Source organism: Canis lupus, chromosome 23 (assembly GCF_048164855.1).
Source record: "Canis lupus baileyi chromosome 23, mCanLup2.hap1, whole genome shotgun sequence".
NCBI classification, from domain to species: Eukaryota; Metazoa; Chordata; class Mammalia; order Carnivora; family Canidae; genus Canis; species Canis lupus.
The window spans coordinates 32,961,426-32,986,886 of record NC_132860.1 but is presented as its reverse complement, the minus strand read 5'-3'; the positions used below and the strand labels follow the sequence as shown (position 1 = coordinate 32,986,886).

General features: G+C 39.9%; 1 protein-coding gene and 1 pseudogene across 2 annotated transcripts in view; both read left to right on the top strand.

Annotated features, from left to right (window-relative positions):
- TENM4 (teneurin transmembrane protein 4) overlaps nucleotides 1-25,461 on the top strand; it is a 2,813,748-nt gene that overhangs the window by 1,326,732 nt on the left and 1,461,555 nt on the right. The gene's annotated exons all lie outside the window — the stretch shown is intronic.
- LOC140615068 (alpha-enolase pseudogene) lies at nucleotides 16,390-17,830 on the top strand (annotated as a pseudogene).

The window sequence follows — 25,461 nt, the reverse complement described above, 5'->3', positions numbered from 1 at the left end:
ATGTACCCAAAAACTGCCTTAGTATCCAGCAAGTAAATTAAGGAGCTGTTATCATCATCTCAAATATTCTACTGTATTTTCCCAGTGAATGTATTCATCTTCGCCATTATGCCTGTCATCATTATAACTAACAATTACTGAGCAAATATGTCAGGCATTACGCATTATCCCTTTAAATAATCAAAATACTGTTACGAGTAAGCACTATGTCATGCTCACTTTAGAGATGAGAAATCTGAGATTTGGAAAGTATATTGTATACGATCAAAGATAATAAGCCGTATATGGTGACAGAAGGTAACTAGACTTATTGTAGGGATTATTTTATAATGTGTGTTTGAAAAAGGTAGTAAGTTGTAACATCTGAACTTAAATCATGTTTATCATGATTATTTTGTATTAAATTATTTTGTATTAAAATTGTCATAGCCCATGTAAATGTTACAAAGAAGCTATTAAATCTAATAATGTATAACATCTTTGATTACATAGCCTCTTCCATATATACTTAATATTTAATTCTACATGTGAAGCAGACCTGCAAATTAGGAAGGAAACAATATCTACCTCAGACTTGTTAATATTAAACAATTTTATAAATAAAAGGAGTCAGGCATTGACTGGTATAGTAAACACCATTATCATAATTTTAAATTTTCATATGAACAAAGGAAAACAAGCTAAGTAACTTGCTCAAGATCACACAATCAGTGATGATGGTGGAGCCAGGATTTAATCTTAAATATATGGTTAAATGATCTTTACATGGAGCCTCATCTAATGAAATTGGCTTCCTGGGCAATAAATGGCTTACATTTGGTAGTTGTCAACAAATGACAAAATCCAAATTTTATTATTGTTTTTTACTTCCTTTATGATCATCACATAATAGAGCTAAAAAATTGTGTTAAATATATTTGAATACGTATCCATTTTGCTATACACTCCAACTCAGAAGTCTAAGTAGCATGTAATTCACTGAATGATTTAAACACACACAGAGAGAGTAAAAATGTCCACTTATGAATCTGAAATGTAATTTACAAAGAAAGTTCACAAAGGTGAGCTCTATGAGAAAGAGCAGGCATCTGTCTTATATATAATTGGAATTCACAACACAGTAGAGTATAGTTGTCATGCATCTGTTAAAGGCCAAAAATTTATTAGAGCAAATTAAAAATTATAGACATTGCTTTTGGATAAAGGAATCCCTCAGTAATTTGCAACATCACTGGGAGAAAACTGTTCAAGAAAGAATACTGAGGGCAGATCACAGGCAGTGACAAATCTTTATGATCATGCAACGCTCAGTATTGTTTGAGAATAATTTTATTACTTTGCCCTTTTATTCAATAAATATTTCTTAGTGGAACGCCTGGGTGGCTCAGTGGTTTAGTGCCTGTTGTCAGCCCAGGGCATGATCCTGGAGTCCCGGGATCGAGTCCCACATCAGGTTCCCTGCATGGAGCCTGCTTCTCCCTCTGCCTGTGTCTCTGCCTCTCTCTGTGTCTCTCTCTCTCTCTTTCTGTGTGTGTGTGTGTGTGTGTGTGTCTCTCATGAATAAATAAATAAAATCTGAAAACAAATATTTCTTAGTTCTTACTACATGCTAGGCAGTCTTGTATGTAATGGAAATAAAATACACGCACACACACAATTAAAGTCCCTGTCTTCACAGAGTTTACATTTTAGTACTTACTAAACAACCTTATTACTTCACTTATTATTGACATCCTTACAATGGGAATAATACATTTGACTCTGTGGAGCTTTCTTTTTTTTTTCCTGCGGAGCTTTTGAATAGTATCTAAGGACACCCATGTGTAAAACCTCCATATACACTTGTAAAGTGTTATATAAGCATAATGCATGTGCTTTCTGGTCTGTAATATGGAGAGAAACTTATTTTCTCAAGCTACCTTATAGGTTAATGGTTAGGGTAAAATATGTATGTGACAATATTACTACCAGCTTCTATTTAACAGTTAATAAGTTGCAGATGTTATGCCACATACTTTGGAACGTGTTAAATCTTAAAACCTGCCCATTAATAGGTGCTGTTATCCTTCCCACTAAATAAGTGAGAGTCGACCTTTGAATTCAGACCTATGTCATTTCATCCTGTACTCTTCCTCACTCATGTATGTACTCACTTATGTAAAAGCAAAACCACTTTGGAATAAATGATATTAACATAACTACACAAAAATGACATCATAACCTTCTTTCTTTGTGGCGGGAGTTCTTTAAGCTAGTGTGTATAGAGGTTGAGAACAAGATAACAGTCTGCTAGTGAGACCACACTGCTGAATCAAAGGCTGCATCAGGCACTCTCATTTCTAGTTATGGTTACAACTAACTTCTTGGGGAACCATGGGCATGCCACATTGGTTGAATATCCTACCAACCCCCAAAGCTACCAACCTGAGTCCTCTTTTTGTAAAATGAAAGATATTTTCTTCTAACACTGACAGTCTATGATTCCATTAAAAAAAAAAAAAAAAAAAAAAAAACAATAAGGGCAGCTTGGGTGGCTCAGCAGTTTAGCGCTGCCTTTAGCCCAGGGCATGATCCTGGAGACTTGGGATCGAGTCCCATATCTGGCTCCTTGCATGAAGCCTGCTTCTCCCTCTGCCTGCATCTCTGCCTCTCTCCCTCTTTGTGTCTCTCATGAATAAATAAATACAATCTTTAAAAATAAAAACAATAATGCATAGTTTGAGGTGGATGGTATAAAGGTTTTTATTGTAGTGGGCTCAGCTCTTCCATACCCTGAGCTTTCCCGTGCAGGAATTGTGGTACAAGAGGATGAGTACAGTCAAGTGGAATCCAAACAGAGGCAATCATGGGGAAGTATGGTGGGACCAGCAAGCCAAATGTTTGTGTCAAAAGAGCTCATCAAGCAAAGGCTTGAGCTAGGCCAGCGCCCCATCCCAAAGAAGCCCCATCTTGATCTTCAACATAGTAGAGTCAACGGAAGTTCTGGGTAACCTGCCTGGCTTGGAACTGGATCACAAGCAGTTACTAGAGACCCAGTTGCTAGAATTTAGTCCCTGGGGAATAAAGACTGTCAAGGTGAGCTGGTTTCTGGGAGTTTTTGTAGAGTAGTAATCCTAATGGAAGAGCTGAAAAACATGATCAGAGTGACTTGTAAAGTCAATTTGTAGAAGAGCCACAATAGCAAATGTTGGTGGAACAATGAAATTCTGGACAGTTCTGAGTAACGTATTACTACCAACAAGCAAGAAATTCTAGCCCCCAAGTGCTCGAAGGGCTGATAATCCACCTACACTACTATTGAGACCCATACTTAGAATCTTAATAAGATTAGGACTATTGGCTTCACCTATGCATTCAATTCAATTTATGAATCCGTGCTTTGGCACCAGATGGCCTAAGTTCAAACCTTAATTCTGCCATGAATAACTGTCTGTGGATGAGATATTTAACCTCTCTATGCCTTAGTTTCCTCATCTGTAAAATGAGATTAATAATAATAAAAACAATTAAAATAATACCTATTTCGGTATCTTTCCCTTCATTAATAAATTAATCATGTAATCTGAATAGTTAGCTACATAGCTCTCAAAAACTGCCAGCTCTTTATTTTCATTCTGTTTAGTAAATCATTGAACAGAAAAGTGAAAGAAACTAATAGTGTTCATAAATATTTCCTAGAAGCAGTAATTATTCACATGGATTTTTTGGGGGGCCAGAGAGGAGGATAGATAGGGACGTTGCATTATAAGAAGTGGTAAATGCTATTCAGAGATCTGAATCAGTTTATTATTTTTCATTCCTTCCCTTATACACCATGGCATCAAGGAAATGGTCATTTATTGAGCAGCTACTTTATTTTAGACCATGTATTATGATGTTACATAACACACTATCTTGTATGGATTGCTTTAGGCATTTACCAAAGTGTGTGCTTGGGAGGGTGTGTTCTTGGTGCTTGGGCACATGAGTGAACACAACAGGCAGAAATCCCTGCCATGGTGGAATTCTCATTCTAGTGTGCATGCCCACAGATTACTAGGGTAAGGATTCATGTAAAAAAAAATAAGTTACATTGTCATTTGGCAAAAGATGCATGTATAAAAGAATACCAAGGAGTGAGAGATTTACTCTGTGGTTGGAAAATGGCCTGAAGAGAATTGGTTCCTGAAGAAAGTGCCATTAGAGATAGGCTTTGAAGGGTGTGTAGAACTTCACCAGGTAGTCTAGAGAGAGGGGACAGGCCTTTTTTGGAGTAGAGCAAGTACCATGTGTGAAGTCACAATCACTTGAGAGTCTACACAAAGTCAGAGCACATGATCAAAGAAAAGGAACCAGGAAGGGTAGCCAAGAAGAGAAAGGAGACCAACGGGGGAGAATTAGGAGGAGAGGAGAGAAGAGAAAAAATAAAGTAATAAATTGAGTATTGGATAACCTTGAAGGTCAACTCAAAAGAAGTCATTTTAAATTGATTTAAAAGGCAATGTAGAGCCAATGGAGCAAGTGTGGCAGGAATTGGGCAGCCACTATCAAAAAAGCTATCAAAATGTTCGGGCATGATTTGTTCTTAATAAACCTGTGGTACTCTCAGCCTGTGATTCCATTGTCCTCGGAACGGTCATAGATTTTGTTGGTTGGTAATTTTCCATTAGCTCCCTAATTACTGATGCACTCCAAGAGACATTCTCTTAGACAGATAAAGGCCTGATTATGGGAGACTGGGGCTGATTTACAGTGTTTATGAATGTCCTCTGCTTCCATTCCTTCCCTAATACATTTGGGACTTTTTTTTTTTTTTCAAATAGTAAGAAAATATTAGAAAAACTGGCATTTGCAATAAGTTTCATTTTAGAAACAGCTCGTTTTTTCTTTAGAGTTCGGTTTTGCATTCATTTTAGGCTGCAGTGTTCCATGCTTTTGTGGATGCCTTTCAGCAAAGTATCTTGACTGTTTGAAATCCTCATCTTGAAGGATTTTGAAACTAAATGACCTGTTCCAAATTTTAATGTAAACTGCCACATTCATTTGTCCATTCATCATTCCGCAAGAAGCTTTTGAGTGCCTACTAAGTTCTGGACTCTCTTATATACTCAGGAAACTGATAGAAGATAGAGTATTTTAAAAAGATCTGCAGTTTTGTGGGAAGGGAGGCCAGGAAACCTGATATCATATGTGCTGTAAGAGATATGGTGCAATGTGTTGTGAAAGCACAGATGTAGGCACCTCTCCTAGAATGAAGGCTGTGAGGAAATTGCTTTGGAGGAGGTGAAATCTCAGTTTTTCCCAGGTGTTAAGGCAGAAGATGGGCATTCTGAGTGTTCTGGGCCTAAATGGTGAAGAAATTCACATGAAAGTTCTAGCTAATAAGACTGAACTAGGGTATAATAGAGGAAGGAATAAAAATAGGCTCAAGAGGAAAGTAAGAATGAGATACTCAAGAAAATCACATTCCACCCTAAGGAGTTGAGTTTTATCCAAAAGGAAATGAGAATCCATTGAATTATTCTGGCAGGGAAGTACAGCGTAGAGCTGGGCATTAGGACAGTCCATCATTCCAGCTCCTCTACCTTTCCTCCGATCAACCAGAATTTTCCTGGCTATACCTATTGTCAGCTGCCAAAGCTGGATCTCCCAGAGGACAAGGGCTTAGTCTCTTTGCATTCCAGTTCCAGAGACTTTTCTACCAAACCTCAGCTTCCTTCTTAGTGAGAGCCTTCTGAACCCCTGCTGATTGTAGAGCCTAGGAGATTCTGAGCTGCTGATTGATTTGATTTCATTCTACTGTAGTGCATGTAATTTCATGCTTCCAAGTCAAAGACATTTTCTGAAAATTCTCCAATCTCCTCAAATTACTTAGCTTTATATATTTATTCCTGGCCTCATTGGACTCTAAATAACCCAGTTTGGGAGAAAATGCTTGGCATGGGAAGCTCTGGTCATCAAGATTCACCAATTACTTTGATGAGCTCTTTCAGATTGTTAGAAGCTGTCCCAGTAGAAAGAAAAAAAATTAAAGTTGGGGCATGTTTTCAGACCAAAAAAAAAAAAAAAAAAAAACAGTTTTCTGGTGATACCTATATACTTCTCTGCAAAGAAAGAAAGGATTGATTCTTCTTAACAATAAAGAAAAATACACTTTAGGAATAAAGTGGCAGGATGCCTCCAAGAATTTGATAGATAGATGATAGATAAGCTTTTCAATATAATAGTATATACTTCAATAACATTTTAAAGTCATCAAAATAGAATAAAAAATAATTTAAGAAAATGTTTTCCCAAATCATATCATTGTTAATATTTTCAAGAACATTCTTTAAGATATCTATTTACATATAATCAATGACATAGTTTTAGAGTGACAAAAAATTATAAAGATTGTACAGAACATTCCTATACACCCCACATTTAGTAGTCCCTATTATTAAATCTGATTTTTAGTGTGATGCATTTGCCACAATATTAATGAACCAGTATGGCATATTATTAACTGAAGTCCATATTTTATTCAGGTTGACTTAATGTGGCTCTTTTTTGTCTGTTTATCTTTTTCAGAATGCCATCTAAAATACATTATGTTTATATTCATCACGTTTCTTTAGGCTGCTTTCGGCTGAAAGGTTTCTCAAACGTTGGGAAACCTTGATAGTTTTGAGGAGTTCTGGAAAGGTATTTTGTGGAGTGTCCCTCAATTGGGATTTGTCTAATTCTTTTTCTAATGATTACACTGGGGTTATGGATTTTGAGGAGAGAACCGTAGAAGTAAAATGCCATTTTCCTCCTATCCTATCCAGAATACATACTAACAACATGGTTCATTACTGTTGATGTTGAGTTTGATCACCTGGTTGAAACAGTATTTGTCAAGTTTCTCTTTTGTAAAGTTACTCACCCTCCCCCACTGCTCCCATCCCTGATCCATACTGTAGTCTTCAGGCTACTGCATAGCCTGGACAGATAAAGAATAAAGAGATATGCTCCACATAAATTAGGGTAAAATATCCACATGAATTATTTGGTATTGGGCAGATTTATTTTTTCTTTCTCATTACTCAACTGTTTATATTAGTATGTGCTTATGGATATTTATTTTATATATCCAGGGCTACTTTATTTCAGTTTTGTTGTTCAGATTGTTTTAGCTTTGGCCATCAAAAACTGTGTCACTTGTTTCCCGTAACCTTTTGATCTATTCCTATCAGTGTGTGTGTGTGAGTGTGTGTGTATGTGTGTGCGCACGCATGTGTTTTAGCACTTTCTTACTCTCTGGCATTACAAGATGCTCCAGGCTCGTTTTGTGTATTTCTATCCCCAGTCCTAGAATTGATCCTTTCCCTAAAGACCCTGGTTTCCTTACTGGAGAATAATGTTATAAACTAACTTTTGAGCAGTATACGTGCCTGCTGCTACTGGGATATCATCGCTTCTGGGCCCTCCCAGCTAATAGAGCAAGGAATTATATAGTAACCCATGTGTGTACACATATTTGTAAATATCTCTATACATAACCATCTGTATTAGCTATATTAAGCTAAACATGAGTTCACACTGATGTTCCCAACTCTAATCTGTTACCACAAAGGACTTCCTAGACTCCTCCTCTTGCTCATTTGTTGCCCTCCCACTCTAATGGTGGAAAACCCAACTTTTACTTTCTTCTGTCCATTTTCTCAATTGTTCAACTCCAGTATACACACGGAATGGTTTCAGAACTGTTAACCCCCAACCTCATGTAGAAGAAACTTTATCAACTGGAGTACAGTGCTTAGGTACAATTCTCTGCTGTTTCCATAATTTATTCCTTAAATAAAAGTAAGTAGGTTGAAAATATTCTTTCAAGACAATAAATAGAGCCCTAAAATATAATTCCAGTATTTATGTGTAGGCTGCATTTGAGTAGGTTGTGTCATGTTTTGTAAGGCATTGTAAGACTTTTGGCATTTTCTCTAAATGAAATAAAAAGCAACAGGGGAAGGAGAGTCCTCTAACTCTTTAAGATAAATCTAGCTATTATATTTTAAATTGAAGTCAGAAGAGAGGGCTGTTGCCTATAGCCAAGAGCCGATGGTGTCATGGGCCAGTGTGGTAGCAGTAGATTTTTGGAATGAGGCCATATTTTAAAAATCAATAGGATCTGCTGATAGATTGATTGTGGATATGAGAGAAATAAAATCAAGGAAAACTTTGATCTTATTTACTAAAAGATATGGAGATCAGCTACTGACATGGGGCTAACTACAGTGGCAGGAGGGTTATGTTTGTTTTATGTTGTGGGAGGTGGTGATAACCAAGAAATATGTATGTGTCATGTTAAATTTGAGATAATATAATTATATTCAGGAAGGGATGATCATTGATTGGTGAATGGCCACCAGGTAGATGAGATCAAATAATGTATTTATACTAGCTAAAAACAGATTAGTGGGCCATGGAGTAGGTCTTTGGAGCCAGAATGTTCCTCATATCCCAGGTTCAAGAAACCAAGTCCACCCCTTCCTCTTCAGCATCATTTCCCCTGTGTGTAAAATTTACCCATTCCTTTCCAGAGTATCCCTCAAGGTAGACCCAACCAGGGCCTGTCGCTCAGTGGCTTGTCTTGTGATAATACAATGAGCTGGAGTCCCATAACTGAGGCATCTGTAGTGGTACTGATACAGCTCAGCCTTATGAGTTGATTCCCTTCTCTGTTTTTGGCTTACCTCATTCCTTCAGATCCTCTTGCATTTTATCTGTTTATATGTCACAGACTTAACACATGCTGCCTTTACTAACATAGATCTTTTCCCACTTTTGAAATTTGCCTTCAGATCTGTTTTGCCTAAGCCATATTTGATGTATTTAAATTGGAGGATAGATAGAGTTATTTTTTAAAATTATCTATTTAATATTTAACACTTGTTAACTTTGGACATGCCTTTTGAACTATCTGGCCTCAGGGTTCTCATTTGTAAGATGGGACTGATGGCACCTGGTCTGCCAAAGTACTAAGAGTCCTAGTAGCAATTGATATTTTATTTCAGTGTTTTCAGATGATTTCATATCCATCACTTGGCTTTCACTCTAATTCTGTGTGGCAGGTATAAATCCCTATTTAAGAGTAAGAAAAAGGTAGCTCAGAGAGATTTAGAGACTTACACAAGGCAATTCAGCTATTCAATCAACAAACATGTGCTTCATGCATATTAATAGGCTAAGAGCTATTCCAGTTGCCAGTGATAAGAAATAATGGTAGAGGCACTCCCACAGCCATGTTTACCTATGGTAAAAGACAGAGGTACAGGGATGCCTGAGCGGCTTAGTCAATTAAGCATCTGACTTCAGCTCAGGTCATGATCTCAGGATCCTGGAATTGAGCGCCCACATTGGGGTCTTCGCTCAGTGAGGAGTCTGCTTGTCCCTCTGTCCCTCTTCCCCTGCTCATGCTTGTGTACTCTATCTTAAATAAATAAAATCTTTAAAAGAAAACACACAAGTACGTATAGAACATTGTCAAATGCAATATGAAAGCCATCAAACATTTCACCTCACAGATATTCTGCAAAAATTGGAGATGTAGCAAAAAGCCATTGCACAGGTCAAGGAGCAGATATTCAATAAATGTCAACCAGTACAAGTGTCATTTGAGCAGTGGCATTTGAGGTAAGCATAATTATATTAATTGTTATTTATAGAGTGTCTACTGTGTTCTATCAGTATTTTAAAATATTCTTTTCATTAGAATCCTTTCATTGCAAACAATAGACACCAACGAGCTGGCTTATGCAGGGAAGAGGAGAACTTATCATAACGGATACAGAGCTATCTCGTGGAACCAGCTCAAGGACAGGCAGGCAGCCAAGCGTCACAAAGGAAGTAGAACCAGAAGTTGAGAAAGTTACAAGGAACCTAGGGACTTTCCTCTCTAATTCAGTCTCAGCTTCTCTCTGCATATCTGTACCAGTTTTATTTTTCCACATATCAGTTTTCTCTGCTAGCTGCTCCAAATCCTGTATAATGTCCACTCTCTGCCTCTTCAATTTTAGCTTTGGTTTTTGTTGCTGCTATTGTTGCAGTTTGTGGTGGAGTTTTTGTTTTCTGTGTTTTTTTGTTTCTCCTTTTGTTTTTCATATATCCCTCCACTCACAGATAAGTCTATTTTTAAAAAAAAATGTTATTTATTTATTCACGAGAGATGCACAGAGAGAAACAGAGATGTAGGCAGAGGGAGAAGCAGGGTCCCTGCAGGAGCCTGATGTGGGACTTGATCCCAGGAGCCCAGGATCACACCTGGAGTCAAAGGCAGATGCTCAACCACTGAGCCACTCAGGAATCCCTCAAAGAGAAGTCTAGAATGAATTAACATCTTACAGGCTGAAGTCCAAACTTCTGGTGATTGGCTCAGTTTGAGGTCCACCCAACTGTGGTCTGGGGACACAAGTAAATATTGAAAATGTACCTCAATGAAAACCTATTTTATCAAGAGAAGGAGGTTGTAATTTCCAGTGTAGAAGGATGTATCATTGTGAGTAGAATGTGTACCTCGTAAGAGTATATTGTTTTTCCAAGCCCCATAGACCCCTGCAAGTTAGAAAGGTAGAAGTCATTCCCCATTACACAGTTGTGCAAAATGAGAATCTTGAATTCATTCCCTCAACAAATTTATATTGAATGCTGACTGAATACCAGGCATGGAGCTAAGTACTAGGAAACAACAGTTTTTAATTGTAAAGATTACTTTTTATCAGGGATTACAGTTGTTAGATAAATTATTATATAACACATATGCAACCTAGTTTTAATAGGGGCTATGCAGAAGTGCAGGTTCTATGAGAGCATATAGCAGAGGAAATGGACCTATCCTGGAAGTAGCTAGGAGAGCATGAAAATATTACCCTATGGAAGTGAATTTGAGTTGAGCTCTACAAGATGAGTATCGACTAGTTAATGAATAAAGAATGTGTCAGGGAGATTTCCAGGCAGATGGAACAACATGAGAAGTCAGAAAATTCAACATACCCAGTGTACGCAGAGTCCTAAAAAGAAGATGGGAAGAAAGGTAAACGATTAGTAGTTGAGGTGGGAAAGGGCAGAAACATAAGTAGTTTAAGACATATGTTCTTTAGTGCAATTGAGCACCTTTAAATCTTTAAATCAGAAAAATAACATGATGAAATTTGTGTTCTATAAAGTTATGTGGGCTACTGTGGGGAAAATTCATTGAAAGAGGACATGAGTAGATGTGGGGAAATAATTCAGAGGCTACTTCAGTGGCCCAGGAGAGAAATGGGAGGTAGGACAATGGGAATAAGTAGTAAGGAGACAGAATGACACAGACTATCTTCTTTATCCTAATTTGACTTTGTAGAAGTAGCTCATTATAATAGGCCAAGGAAAAGCCACTGAGATACAGGAGCAAAAAATTGAACTGGAATTTAAATCTAAGTCCAATCTGACTCCAAGTTTTATCCCATTCTATATGACAGGACATGCCTGAAAATAATGACCATTTTATTATTTATTATCATAGGATGATATGGAGCCAGTGAAAAGGCAAGTCATACACAGCACAGTATGTAACAACAGTGAATCAAGAAGGAAAGAAAAATTATCTCCTGGGACACACAATTTTGAATTCAAATTCAAAAAGCAAGGTGTTTTGCATCCCCTCAATGTTTTTTTTTTTCCCCTTTGCTGCTGTATTTACTTTACCATGACACATTATGTATACATACAGATTCTTCATAAAAGAGTTACCACTTTTTTTTTCTACTTAAAGAAAGCTTTCTTTCCAGTTTTTAAAAGAAAAGTGAAGATGAAAGACAGGGAAAAAAATTATTTGCCAACCAACAGGAAGCCCAGGAGCAGGCTGATGCAGGAGCATGCACTGTACCTTTTATTTTGTAGCGATAGCCAAGGTTTTCATCTCTGCAGGGATCTGCTCAGAAATTCCCCTCATCTCTAATGAAAGCATTCCCACTGCTGAGGCTGCTATCAGAAGAAAGCTGATGAAGGAGAAACTGCAGCTCCAAGGAATCAAGAAGTGGGAACCCAAACTTTCCCCAAAAGTCCATCCTTCCCTTAGAAGGTGGTGGTACTTTTAGGTTATGTGACTTTGGGCAAATTACTTAAGCTCTTGGTGTGCGAGTTTTCTTATCTATGAAAATGAGCATACAAATAGCACTTTCATTATAGGGTTGTTTTAAAAATAGAATGGGGACCAAATGAATGATTATTGAGATGGTGATAAAAAAAAAAGCATTAGTTTTTGGTTCTGGATTATTTTACAGTTCATAAAATGATGGAGGGAAATATGCTGTCTCAGAGAGAAGCCCCTGGTCTCCAAGATGAATGTGTAGTCATACATAACTCATAATCCACATAATTCAGTACATATAATGTAGCTACAACCCCAAGAAAAAAAGAGATGATTTAGATGTGGTCACTAGTCTCCTCTTCTCATTCCCTCTGAACTCATTTCAGTCAGATATCCATCTCTACTCTTCCATTAAAGTAGATCCAAACAGTGTCACTGATAACTGCAGTGTTGATAAACCCAGAGGTCAATCCTTGGTCCTTGCCTTACTTGTTTTATCAACAGCATTTGACACAGGCCATAAATCTCTGTTCCTTGGAACATTTCCTTCACTCCTCTTGTTAGGACATCAATCTTTCTTCTTCTCTTCATTCATGTTCTTCTTTGCTGGCTCATCACCATCCCCTACATCTCCGAATGTTGGAAGGTTTGGAGGCTCATGTCTCAGATCTCCTCTACTTTTATCCACGGTTACCCCTACGTGATGTCATTCAGTTAAAGAGTTTTAAATATTACCTGCAGCACTTTGTGGTTTTTACATTTCCAGGTCAGATATGTCCTCTGAACTTCAGACTTGTGTGTGCACCCAACTGCATATTTGACCTCACTACTCAGCTGTCTGACAGATATCCAAAATTAAGAGCTCCAACATTGAACTTCTTATTTCCATCATTTCATAATCTGTCTCTTTCCACAGTCTATCCCCTCTTAGAAAATTTCAACTCTGTCCTTCCAGTAGATCAACAAAATCTCTAAAGTCATTCTTGATTCTTCTTCTCTTTCTCTCATACTCTGCATCCAATCCACCAGCCATTAATGGTGTTCCTATCTATAAAATATATTTGCTCCTCACCAGCTTTATCTCTATCACTCTGGACCAAGACAGTATCATCTTTAGCTTTGATCAATGGAAGAGGCTCTTAACCTGGTTCACTGCTTCCTATTTTGCCTCCTTCTGTCTATTTTCAACACAATGTAGTAATTTCTTAAAATGTAAATTTAATCATGCAGTCTTCTGCCCAAATTTCTCTAGTGGGTTTCCATTTCTCTTACAGCGAACCCAAATGCCTTATATAAAGCCTGTGAGGCTCTCTGCTGTGTCATTTGTCATACTCTATCCCATCCTCATCTGTCCCTGTTCATTCTGTTTCAACCATACTGGTCTCTTTGGGCTACCTTTCATTCAGGGCACTGAGTTCCTTCCTCTCCATAAAATCTACTCCAACCCTGGCCTCATATCTCTGATAAAATTTCCCAATATAGCCTTCTCCAACCCTGTATAAAATTTTACTTACCCCCTTAACTGGCTGACCTATCCTTGATCTATTTTTCCACAGTATCTTTTACCATTTCATATATTACATATTCATTGGCTTGTTTTCTCTTCTCACTAGAATGTAACCTCTAAGGGCTGAGATTATGCTTGTTACCTCTGCCTGTAGCCACCAGAGCAGTGCCTGGCATAAGAATAACACAGATAAATATTTGTTAAATAAACAAATGAATTAAGAGTGTTCTTTCTGCCCTTTCAGACCTCACAAGTTTTGTTCAATAAGTTCAACTGATATTTTGAGCACCTAATCAGTGCCAGACCTGGCTCTGAGGCTGGGAATGTGTAACACATTAGGAAATGTGGCTTCTTTGTTTGGAGAGCTGAGAATCTGGTAGATGAGATGGATAGGAGTGTTGGACTAGGTGCCCCTCTCTCCTCTAGCACCACCAATACTTCAGGGCATGAGAAAGGGCCAGTAGGTAGGTAGCTAACTTGCGAAATGATTCAGAGATGAGAAGAACACTGAAAAGAGTGAAAGAGGGAGGGTGCAAAAGCTAATGTGAATGTATGGTGCCAAGTTGGACATCTATGGGCAACTGGAGTTCAAATCCACTATGCTCCTCTGAGATGTATGATAGACTGTGTCTCAGAATTATGGACCACCAGCTCCCAATCCCCACTACTTGAGGGATGCCCATGGTGTGGTTGCTCCCTCACGCTTCTAGGCTACGTATGCATGAGTGCCAGAGGTGTTGCAGGAGCTCCCAGGAGAAGTGAGAGATGCCCCTGCCGATTAACAAGGTACTGTTGGGCTCACATCTGAGTGCCTCTAGGCCACACCAATGGGCAGAGCACACGAGGCATCCAAAACAGTAAGTAAAATAAGCAAGAGTGCAAGAGGTGCTGTAATATGTGCTTAAGATAAGTAAAAATAAAATGCAGCTAAAGAATAAGGCAAGAAGAGATTGATCACAGCTTGGGACATAAGGGGATAGTAGCATAATTTTAGCAGGGAGCAGGAAAGATGGGTAGAAGTTAGACTGTGAATTCATTTCCATGCTTTTCATGAAGAAAAATCATGGGAAAAAGGGAATAACCCATTCATTTCAATCATTTCAATTCAACTCGTTCTATAAAGTTGATCTCACATGCCTGGGCATAGTAGGAGCTTAAAAATGTTTGATGAGTGATTATAAACCATAATATGGCACAAACTACGAAGGATAGAAGAGTTAGAAGAAAGGGGGATAAAAGTCCCATTTCTTTGCATTTACAGTCCAGATGGGGGAATCAATTTTTACATGTATTTTTATAGAAATGATACCATTAAATAATTGCATGCTGCTTGTTAATTATATGTCTTTCTTCTCTACACCCTAGTTTTTAAACTCCAGGTGCTATTTACAGAGTGACCCAGTAGAACTTCAGGACACCCTTTCTAAAAATTGGTATGATGTTAGTGCTAAAGTAGATGGCTTGTGCATGTTCTCAATACCTAATTGCAACAGATATACACATCCATGTTCTACTCATAAATTGGACTACTATCACAATTACCATAGACTAGGTGTCTAAAACAATGAACATTTATTTCTTATGGTTCTATGGGCTAGAAGTCTGGGATCAAAGTACCAGCATGGTCAGGTTTTTGGTGAAGCCCCCCTTCCTGGTTATGTTTTACATGGCCTTTCCTTGCTGTGTGCATGCAAAGAGAGCTCTCCAGTCTCTTCCTCTGTTTAGAAGAGCATTAATCCCATCATAGGAATTCTCCCTTCATGTTCTCATTTAAACTCAATTCCCTCCCAAAGGTCCCTCCAAGTACCATCACATTGGGGGAAAAGATTTCAATATATGAATGGGGGAGTGCAAACATTTAGTCTATAGCAAAGTCTTTACCACCGTCTTCTTGTATTTATCAGATTGCAAAGCTGGAATCTAAATACAACTTAAAAATGGTAGTGCATAGAAAGAGCCCTCAGAAAGTGGGAATTTGGGGCAGCCCAGGTGGCTCAGCGGTTTAGCGCCACCTTCAGCCCAGGGCATGATCCTGGAGACCCAGGATCGAGTCCCACGTCAGGCTCCCTGCATGGAGCCTGCTTCTCCCTCTGCCTATGTCTCTGTGCCTCTCTCTCTCTCTCTCTGTCTGTCTCTCATGAATAAATAAATAAAATCTATTTTAAAGAAAAGAAAGTGAGAATTTGGACTATAATATCAGGAAAGGGATTCCAGACAATTCGACTTATAGACATAGCTTAGGAAGGGAAGAAAGATTAAGTTCAGAAGACCAGAGAACAGCACTGTATAAATGCCCTTTATCCCCAGACACAGTGATGGGCACAAAGGTGCAAACATGGGCAAATGACAGCCCCTAACCACAAGGAATGCGACATCTAAAGTAAGCATGTTGCTGAGTAAACAATTGAGTATTGAGATGAGGACATTGATATATTTTGGTCCCATAAAAAACTTTATCCCCTTCATTTTTGCTTAAAGTATTGACCAAATAATATAAACAAACAAACAAACAAACTGATTTTATAAATATATACTGATAGATAGCTATTACACATAGATACAGTTCCACCATAACCTGAATTTGTAATACAAATAGGTTTTTGTTAAATTAACATGTACACCACTTTTTTTTTTAATTCAAAATGTTTGATTTGAGTACTAGGTAGACCTATCTTTGTTGATAGATGGATGGAAAGATAAGTAGGTAGATGGATGGATGGATGGTTGGATGGATAAATAGATGATAAACAATCCTCAGCTTCAAGATGTCCCCACTCTCAACATAGAAGCAAGCATGCTAGTCTAAACCTAACTCTTGCACCTGCCCTGACTAGCAAGAAAGTGAACGTTGTGGAGCAGGAAAAGATTGACAAACTGATGATCGAGATGGACGGGACAGAGAATAAATCTAAATTTGGTGCAAACGCTATTCTGGGAGTGTCCCTGGCTGTCTGCAAGGCGGGGGCTGTCGAGAAGGAGGTGCCCCCGTACCACCACATTGCTGACTTGGCTGGCAATTCTGAAGTTATCCTGCCAGTTCCGGCTTTCAATGTCATCAACGGTGGTTCCCATGCTGGCAACAAGCTGGCCGTGCAGGAGTTCATGATCCTTCCCGTTGGTGCAGCTAACTTCAAGGAGGACATGCACATCGGTTTATCACAACCTGAAGAATGTCATCAAGGAGAAATACGGAAAAGATGCCACCAATGTGGGCGATGAAGGCGGATTTGCTCCTAATATCCTGGAGAACAAAGAAGCTCTGGAACTGCTGAAGAATGCCATCGGGAAGGCCGGCTACACCGATAAGGTGGTCACCGCATGGATGTAGCTGCTTCCGAGTTCTTCAGGTCTGGGAAGTATGACCTGGACTTCAAGTCCCCTGATGACCCCAGAAGGTACATCACTCCTGACCGGCTGGTTGACCTCTACAAGTCCTTCATCAGGGGCTACCCACTGGTGTCTATCGAAGACCCCTTTGACCAGGATGTCTGGGAAGTTCACTGCCAGCGCTGGAATCCAGGTGGTGGGGGACGATCTCACCGTGACCAACCTGAAGCGGATTTCTGAGGCTGTGGGCGAGAAATCGTGCAACTGCCTCCTGCTTAAAGTGAACCAGATTGGCTCTGTGACCGAGTCTCTTGAGGCGTGCAAGCTGGCCCAGTCCAATGGGTGGGGCGTCATGGTGTCGCATTGCTCCAGGGAGATCGAAGATACCTTCATCGCCGACCTGGTGGTGGGACTCTGCACTGGGCAGATCAAGACGGGTGCACCATGCAGATCCGAGCGCTTGGCCAAGGACAACCAGATCCTCAGAATTGAAGAGGAACTGGGTAGCAAGGCCAAGTTCGCCGGCAGAAGCTTCAGAAACCCCCTGCCAAGTAAGGTCCAGGTGGCCTACCCTGTGGTCCTGAGTCGGCTGTTAGACCTCTGCTCTCCTGGGCAGCTCGAGGCCCCCAGCCCAAAGTGGCAGGGCCCTGTGCTAGTTAGCTGCCCTCTCCCCAACCCATGATGTTCTCAAAGCTTCCTTAGAATTGCTACAGAAGCCAGACTTGACCATCTGGAACCCTTCTGGGAACCCTAGCTCTGTAAACATGTGATTGGTCCAAATCATTGCTTTCTCACCTCACTTCCAACAAGCCAGGTCTGGAGCCAGGTCTGTCTACATAATAATCTCAAGGTGTCCACAGGCAAGATCCCCAGTGGTTTTATGTGCAGAATAAAAAGGCCTCAGTGACCCACAGGAAAAAAAAATAAAAATATAGCAATTGTCTAGTAAAGATACACATAATATTTAAGTGTAAAAGAGGGAGCTACAATTTTCTGCTTGAAACTGTGAGGTATGGATCTAGGACATTTTTGTTACAGGAAATGATTTTTGGGTTCGTTCTTTCAAGGGAAGAGTTTCAACATATGAAGATGAAGGATGGACATTTCAAGCAGAGGAACAGCAGAATCAAAGGACAAGTGTGAGTTTGCTTTGCGGTATGCTGAGGATCCTAGTAGGGGCTTGGGAGGAGCTTGGCAGTGCCAGCAGAGGCAAGACTATAGAGGCCCCCGAGGCTATGGAGCCTGGCCTTCATGATGTTGGACTACAATCCCCAGTTCTCACAAGGTGCTCCTTAGGACATGAGCCAAAGACATGTAACTGTGAAAAAGCCTTTGTCCTGGGACATGTTGCACATCAGCATATTAAATCTGCTAAAAAGTAAAGCTGTTTAATTTACTTTAATTCCAGCATTTTCCAAAAATCGCTAAATCACACAAATATTTCTTTCTTCACCCCTGAACATCCATTTGAATCCTGTAGAACACTCAGGGGACTGTTTGGAATGAAAAGGTACAAACAAGGCTTTATGCCATGCTGGCATCAATTTTGCCTTTTTAGATGTCACTCCAGCTACAGTGAGGGGCATGGAGAGGAAGCCTTCATTTTGGCAACAAGGAGATGACAGAGAAGCTGTCAGCACTTTAACTGGAGAATTGAAGTGGGATTTGGGTCCTGGTGACAGAAGTGGGTAAAGGGGCATATGGGCAAGTTTTAAGAGATGATTTGTTGAGATCTGGTCACTTATGGGCTTTGGGGACATGGCGTGAAATTGTGTCTCGTGTTCTGATCTGTGGAATGGGTGAACGAATGAGATGCTAGCAAGGAGAGGGTCATCTTGAGGCCCCCTGAGTTAAAGGTCTCTATAGAAAAAGACACACTAGAATACTAAGAACCTTCCATCTTTCTAAGAAAATTCCTCCTGTTTGCTCCTCTGGCCGGCCCCAGAAGGCTGGCCCTGCCTTACCTCCTTCTGCATTGCTCTCCACATCTCACTGTCCTGCTGTCCTGAGCTTGTTCTCCAAGTATGCCATGCACATTCACAGCATACATTTGCTTCCACGGTTCTCTAGGTCTAGAATGATCTTCCTGACCTTATGAGTTAGGGATTGTCTTTAACTGGTAGTAATGGAGGCCCAATTACAGTGGCTTAAAAATGTGCAAATTTATTGTCTCACGTTTAAAAAAAAAAAAAGTCCAGATGATGAATAGGCTAGAGAGTGTTTTTGACCTCACAAATTTAGCAGGTATGCCACTTTTTCTATCTTTCTATCCATAGTTCTTAGCAAGAGACTTTTATCCTCAAGGACACAGAGTGGTTGGTGGAGTTCTAGTCATCACATACATGTCAGGCAGAAAGTAGAGGAAAGAGAGACACAAATGTAATAATCTACATACTCTGTAACTGTATCCATTCAAGGATTCCCCAGTGAACTACCTAACAGTTCACCTTTGTGTCTCATTGACCGTCTCTAGATATAAGGTGACTAGGAAATGAAATCTAGTCTTTCCCTGTGATACATTGCTAACAACAACAACAGCAACAACAACAAAAATGCAAAAGGGCAGGTTTTTTTTTGTTAGAAAGAAAGAAGAAAATGCATACAGAAGAGAAGTCTTTATAGTATTAAATGCCACATTTTATAACTCTGCTCTATTGATCTAGTTTCAAATCTCCCCCCAGGTCTTTGAGAAGAACTTCTTAAACTTGCCCTTCTGCCCTTCTGCATGCATGTTGCCTTCCACTCAGCGCTTATTTGTGTTACGCTTGTCTCATCCTTTCTCATTTGTTTGGCTTATTTCCGCCAGCTCATGGTGACCAAGATCCACTTTTTATTAGTCCCTGTGTCATCTTTTGATCTCTCTGAACCTGTATCTGACACCATCCCTGGCCCCTTGTAGGAACTTAGGAGAAACTGAGTGTAACCCATGGTTCTCTTACATCAGGATGTCAGAATCACCCGGAAGGCGCATAAAAATACAGATGGGTGGAGTGCCTGAGTGGCTTAGTTGGTGAAGGGTCTGCCTTTGGCTCAGGTCATGATCCCAGGGTCCCTGCTTTCTCCCTCTCCCTCTTCCCTGTGCTCTCTCTCGCTCTCACTCAAATAAATAAATAAAATCTTAAAAAACAAATATAGGTGGTTGGACCCCATCTCAGTTTCTGATTCAGGTCTTGGTCTATGACCTGAGATCATGCCTTTCTAACAAGTTTGCAAATGCTGCTGCTGCTGCTGCTGCTGCTGCTGCTGCTGCTACTACTGCTGCTGCTACTACTGCATCAGATCTTGTATTTTGGGCATCTTTGTTGTAAAGATCTCCTACCAAATCTTGACTCTCACCAGATCCCATGATCCATGGTACTTTCTTAGTCCCAGGCTGGCCAGCTATACATCTACCTTCTCCCCCACAGTCCCCATACTTTCTTCTTCTCTGCATTCTGACCTTTTCCCTCTCAGTAAAAGCATCCCAAATAAGTTGATGGTTTGTTGGCCGAGGGAGCCTTGTGTTGTAAATGGGAGACTGGCTGATGAAAGTCAAGAATGTAGTCCGAGTTAATCGTACTACACGTAGTCACTCAGCCTCCCGGGTTTCAGCCTCTGCCACCATGACCTTCACCTACTACATTCTTTCTTCCCTCTTTTGGCAGTATATTCAAAGAGTCCCATGTACACTCCCCTGTCAGCCCTCGGAGTGTTAATTTTCCTTGGGGAGGTTGTGTTAGCCCTGAGAAAGGCTGCTTGTTGCTGGGAGAACAGCTAACCCCACACAAATCCTCCCAGTGATGTTTATGAAATATTTCAGTTAAACTAAGAGATTTTCTCCAGGCCAGTAATTATTATCATTAACATTTAGATAAGTTGGCTGTTTCCTGCTCTGTATCACTCCGTGCTTCTATTCTCTCATAATGGAGTAAGATGGAGAGGACTGGAGAATCTCAGCCCAAATGTTCTTTGCTAATAAGGCCCACTGCCTCATTGAGGATGGTTCCTGTATTCCACACAGCTAGTATCAGTCAGTCTTCCTCCTCCTACTCCACCATATTCCTCTGCTTGGGTCCATGATGGTCCTGAACCCTCTTGCTTCTCATACATTCTCAGCCAAAAGAAGGTTCAGCAATCTTCCTTCTTGTGAACAAAAATGAACTCATTTGGGGCTCCCGACCTATGTGGGTGTCTTCTGTTGCTCCCTGACTCATACCCCAGATTCCATCTCTTACAACTGGGTAAAGAGTCGGGGACCCCAGTTTTGAGATTTGAGCACTCAAAGCACAGCAAACCTAAATCTCCTTCTAGACTTCTCAAATACCAGTATCTGTATTCTATGTCTACCACTTAGCTTCCCCACCCCCACCTCAAGTAGTTACCCATGCTTAGATATAATTCTAGCCAGTGTGTTCTTATCACAAAGCCTTAATCTAGTGGTATACAATGGGCTTTGGAGTCAGACAAAATGAGTTTCAATGTTATATGTTAGGTGCAGCAGGTTAAGAAACTGAATTGGATTCAAGCCTGCAAAGTGGAGATGACAGTGTATAGGTTTTAGTGGCCGGCAGGTATCAAAGGGAGCATACCCTTGCAAGAAAGTAGCATTACTTGTGCAGCTCTTTTGGGTCAGACACTTTACAGATGAGATTTGCAGGCCGGCCTACCAGTCTGTATCAAGAGCAGTCTCCTTAACTTTTAATTGCCCACCTTAGAATGGGTGGCCCATGGCTGACTCCATGGGCCAACTCCAAGCAATTCTATCCACGTTACAGTTTCAGTTATTTATTTTTGGTTTTCATTTTGAAAGTATTCATATTAACAACAAAATTGAAAAAGAAATAGTACCTTTCTTTTGTTTACCTTGTGCCTTTTTTTTTTTTTTTTAACCTTTCACCAATCATGAATATCTTGACATACTGGCTTTAAACATCTCGCTTGACTCCTAACTCTGGGAAATGAACAAGGAGTAGTGGAAAGGGAGGTGGGTCGGGGAGTGGGGTGACTCGGTAACAGGCACTGAGGGGGGCACTTGACGGGATGAGCACTGGGTGTTATACTATATGTTGGAAAATCGAACTCCAATAAGAAAATATACAAAAAAATAATAAAAAAATAAACATCTCTATTTCTCTCTCTCTGTCTCTCTCTCTCTGTCTACAGACCACACACACACACACACATACACACATACACACATACACACATACATGCAAACACGTTTTTGTTTTTGTTTTTTCTAAACAACTTGAAAGAAGTTGTAGAGTTCAAATCAGGTTAATCCCTTCCTCTGAAAACTTACCATTGAAATGAACCATTAGCTACACCAAAAAAACCATTTTCATGGCCTGATGTGAAAACATTTTCCTGGCCCATGGACTTAAGGGGAAGTGGCTGGGAAATGTTTCCTGTAGTTTAGGGTCTATGTCTGTAGGCCAGTCTGACTTCTCCATCACTCCTTCTAAAACTTAGGAGAAATTCACAAAAGTAATGTCTGCAGAGGTAGTTGGGCAAGCAAATAATTAGTCACCCACACTGGGATACTTTTAAAAATGAATACTGAACAAGATTGCCCCTGGTTAATGGAGAAGGAAGATCACCTTCAGACCGCAGCACTTTTTGAGGCCCCAGAGCAGTAGGGTCAGAAGCCAGGAGATGTGTGGGTTTATGTTTAACTCATCATGTATTAGTTTGTGACCCTGACCACATTAGGCCTGGTTTCTCTGCAGTGTTGCAGACAAAAACATACTTCTCACCATATTTTGAACAGGGTGAAACACTAAACAAATGTTTAGGAGGCTTATCCATGGATATTCATGCATTAATCAGAAAGGCAGCCTGATTCTATTTTAGTTTAATATATGCTCTAATGTCAAGCACAGTGGCTAGGACTTTACCATTTTCATAGAAATCCCTGGCCTTTCCCACCTCTTCACCATTTCATATGCCATTTCCTCTTCTGAAATGCCTTTATTCCTGTCATTGTCTCAGAAGCTACCTGTTCCGACATCCTGCTGAAATATCACTTCCTCTAGGAAGCCTTCCTAGATTTTTACTCACAGAAAAGCAGAAAAGAGATTTTTACTACTCCAAACACCCATGGCACCATGGTTCTCTCCTGTCTTTGAGAACCTCTGGTTACAGGTATTTTTCTGCATGAGGAATCTTCCACAGGAAACTTGATAGTACTTGAATGCAATAATTGTACCTTTTTTGTCTTACTTTATCTTACTTGGAAAAAATTAGACTACAGATGTCTTTCAATTATCTTTTAGCTTTAAGTAAAAGAAACTAGGCTCAAAATGCTTTAAATCACAAGGAAGTTTATTATCTCATGCAAGCAGAAGCAGAACCTGAGGAAAGCTCCTAGTGAAGACCCATCAATCAGGGCTCCCGCTTTGACCTCCTTTCATTGAAGACCACCGAGATTGCCAACAGAAACTAGATACATACATTTCCTTGTTTAATTTAGCCTACACAGAAAGAAAAAGGAAATCTCTCCCCTAAATAAGGATTATTGTCCTGTCTTTCAATCAGATTGGGTCAGTTTAGCTGAACTGTGCATGCAGACCAATAGCAGTTGCTACAAAAATGTCATGCTCCTGAAAGAGAATTCTGAAAAAATGGGCGTAGAATTTTCATGACTGGAGCACGTGGGTATCTCAGTCAGTTAACCATCCGATTATTAAACCAGCTGATTATTATTAAACCAGCTGATTTCAGCTCAGGTCATGATCTCAGGATCCTGGATCCAGCCTGCCATAGGACTTTGAGCTCAGTGGGAAGTCTACTGGAGGATTCTCTCCCTCTCCTTCTGCCCCTCCCCCTGTTCTCTGTCTTTCTCTCTCTCAAATAAATAAATATTAAAAAACGAAAAGAGAATTACCATAATTGATTTAGACTTTCAGTAATGGCTGATAGGACTTTTTGCAATGAGAAAACACTCTATTCTTCACTGGCCAGCATAGCAGCCACTGGCCACATGTGGCTCTTAAGTACTGGAAGCCTACAGGCACAATTGAGAAAATAAAGGTTTTATTTTAATTAATTTTAATTAATTTAAATAGCTAGTGGGCACCATATTGGACTGAACAGGAGAGTGATCAAGATACAGTCTGGAGCTGGAGACAGAGTCAGATTGTCCTGAGTCACATGGGCTGTAGTGGGCAAAGAGGAGCCATGAGTGAAAATGAGGTTCTGCTCAGGAAGGAACAGAGGGAAATGGGCTCTGATTGGACAAGCACATCCTCTATCCTGGGGCTGCTCAGAGTGTGGTCCATAGATCAGAAGCATAGAAAGCACCTGGTAGTTTGCTAAAAAAGCAGAACCTTAATCAGATCAATGAATCGTAATCTGTATGCTCGGCATATAGCTCATGGTTTGGCATAAAGGCTCACTGTCTAAAGGACCTGGATTCCCAGCCTGACTCTGCCATTCATCAACTGTTAGTTAGGCAGCTCCCTTAAGCTAGGTCCCAGTTTCCCCATCTCTAAAAATTGTGTAACAAAACTTGCCTCACAAGGTCATTGTGATTTTTGAAAATGAAATGTTCATGAAATGCTTAGCATAGCAGAGAATATCCATATATGCTCATTAAATCATGGTTTTGCTGGCCTGTCCTCTAGAAGAGAGTCTGTCTCATGCATGGAGAAATTGTCAGTCGTTGCCAAGACTGTACATAATAGATGTTCAATAATGTGGGTCGAAATAATAACAGCATGAATGACTGATTGAGTGAATGATTAGATAATCCAGTGCTTCCCAACTCACAGATGGGTCAATAGTATAAAAAAATTTTTTTGTAATAAATATAATTACTTCACATGTAATATCAGATCAATATTTGATTTTTCTATTTTGATTGAAATAATTTCTTACCTTGATTCTCTTTCCTAGAACTTCATTCTTAAGGGGGAGCAAAAGTACCTTTTTTATTTTTTTATAAGATCTACGTTGCCAGGCTCTTATCTTACAGATCATTGCAAATGCCCTCTACATGCATGCCCCTGCTATCTTTGGAAGCATTTGTAAAAAGGGAAGGCACTCATGTCCACACTATAAATTAGGCATTTAGCCATGTGTTCCCTAGTGGCAGCCTTCACATCCCTGGCTTTTGGGCTTGCTTAAGTATTCAGGCATTTGACCTCATTGTCCCCCATAGACTCTGATCTTCCCAGTTTTCCACAGCCAGATTAGAAGCTTGTCCAGCACATCCTCTGCCCCTTCACCTTGTGAGACAGATGCCATTCTGCTTTGAGATAATGTACTGTATACATTCTTGTTAAGCCTAGTAAGCTGAGAACTACTGTGAATGGCCTGGTGTTAAGAAAGAGAACAGATCCTGCTCTAGATGACCAGAGTTCGCAGAAGGCTTTGCCAGTAATCTGGGATATGATCTATCATCTTGAGTGACTTACAGTGTCTTCAATCCTCCATGTTCTTATCTGTAAAAGGGGCCAAGAAAAGAAATAAACAACCCTCCCCCCCCCAAAAAAAATTCACAATGTGTAAAACTTAAAATATTATAAAAATGTTAGACATTTTCTATTTCTATTCCTTATTGTACCTATTTATTCCTACA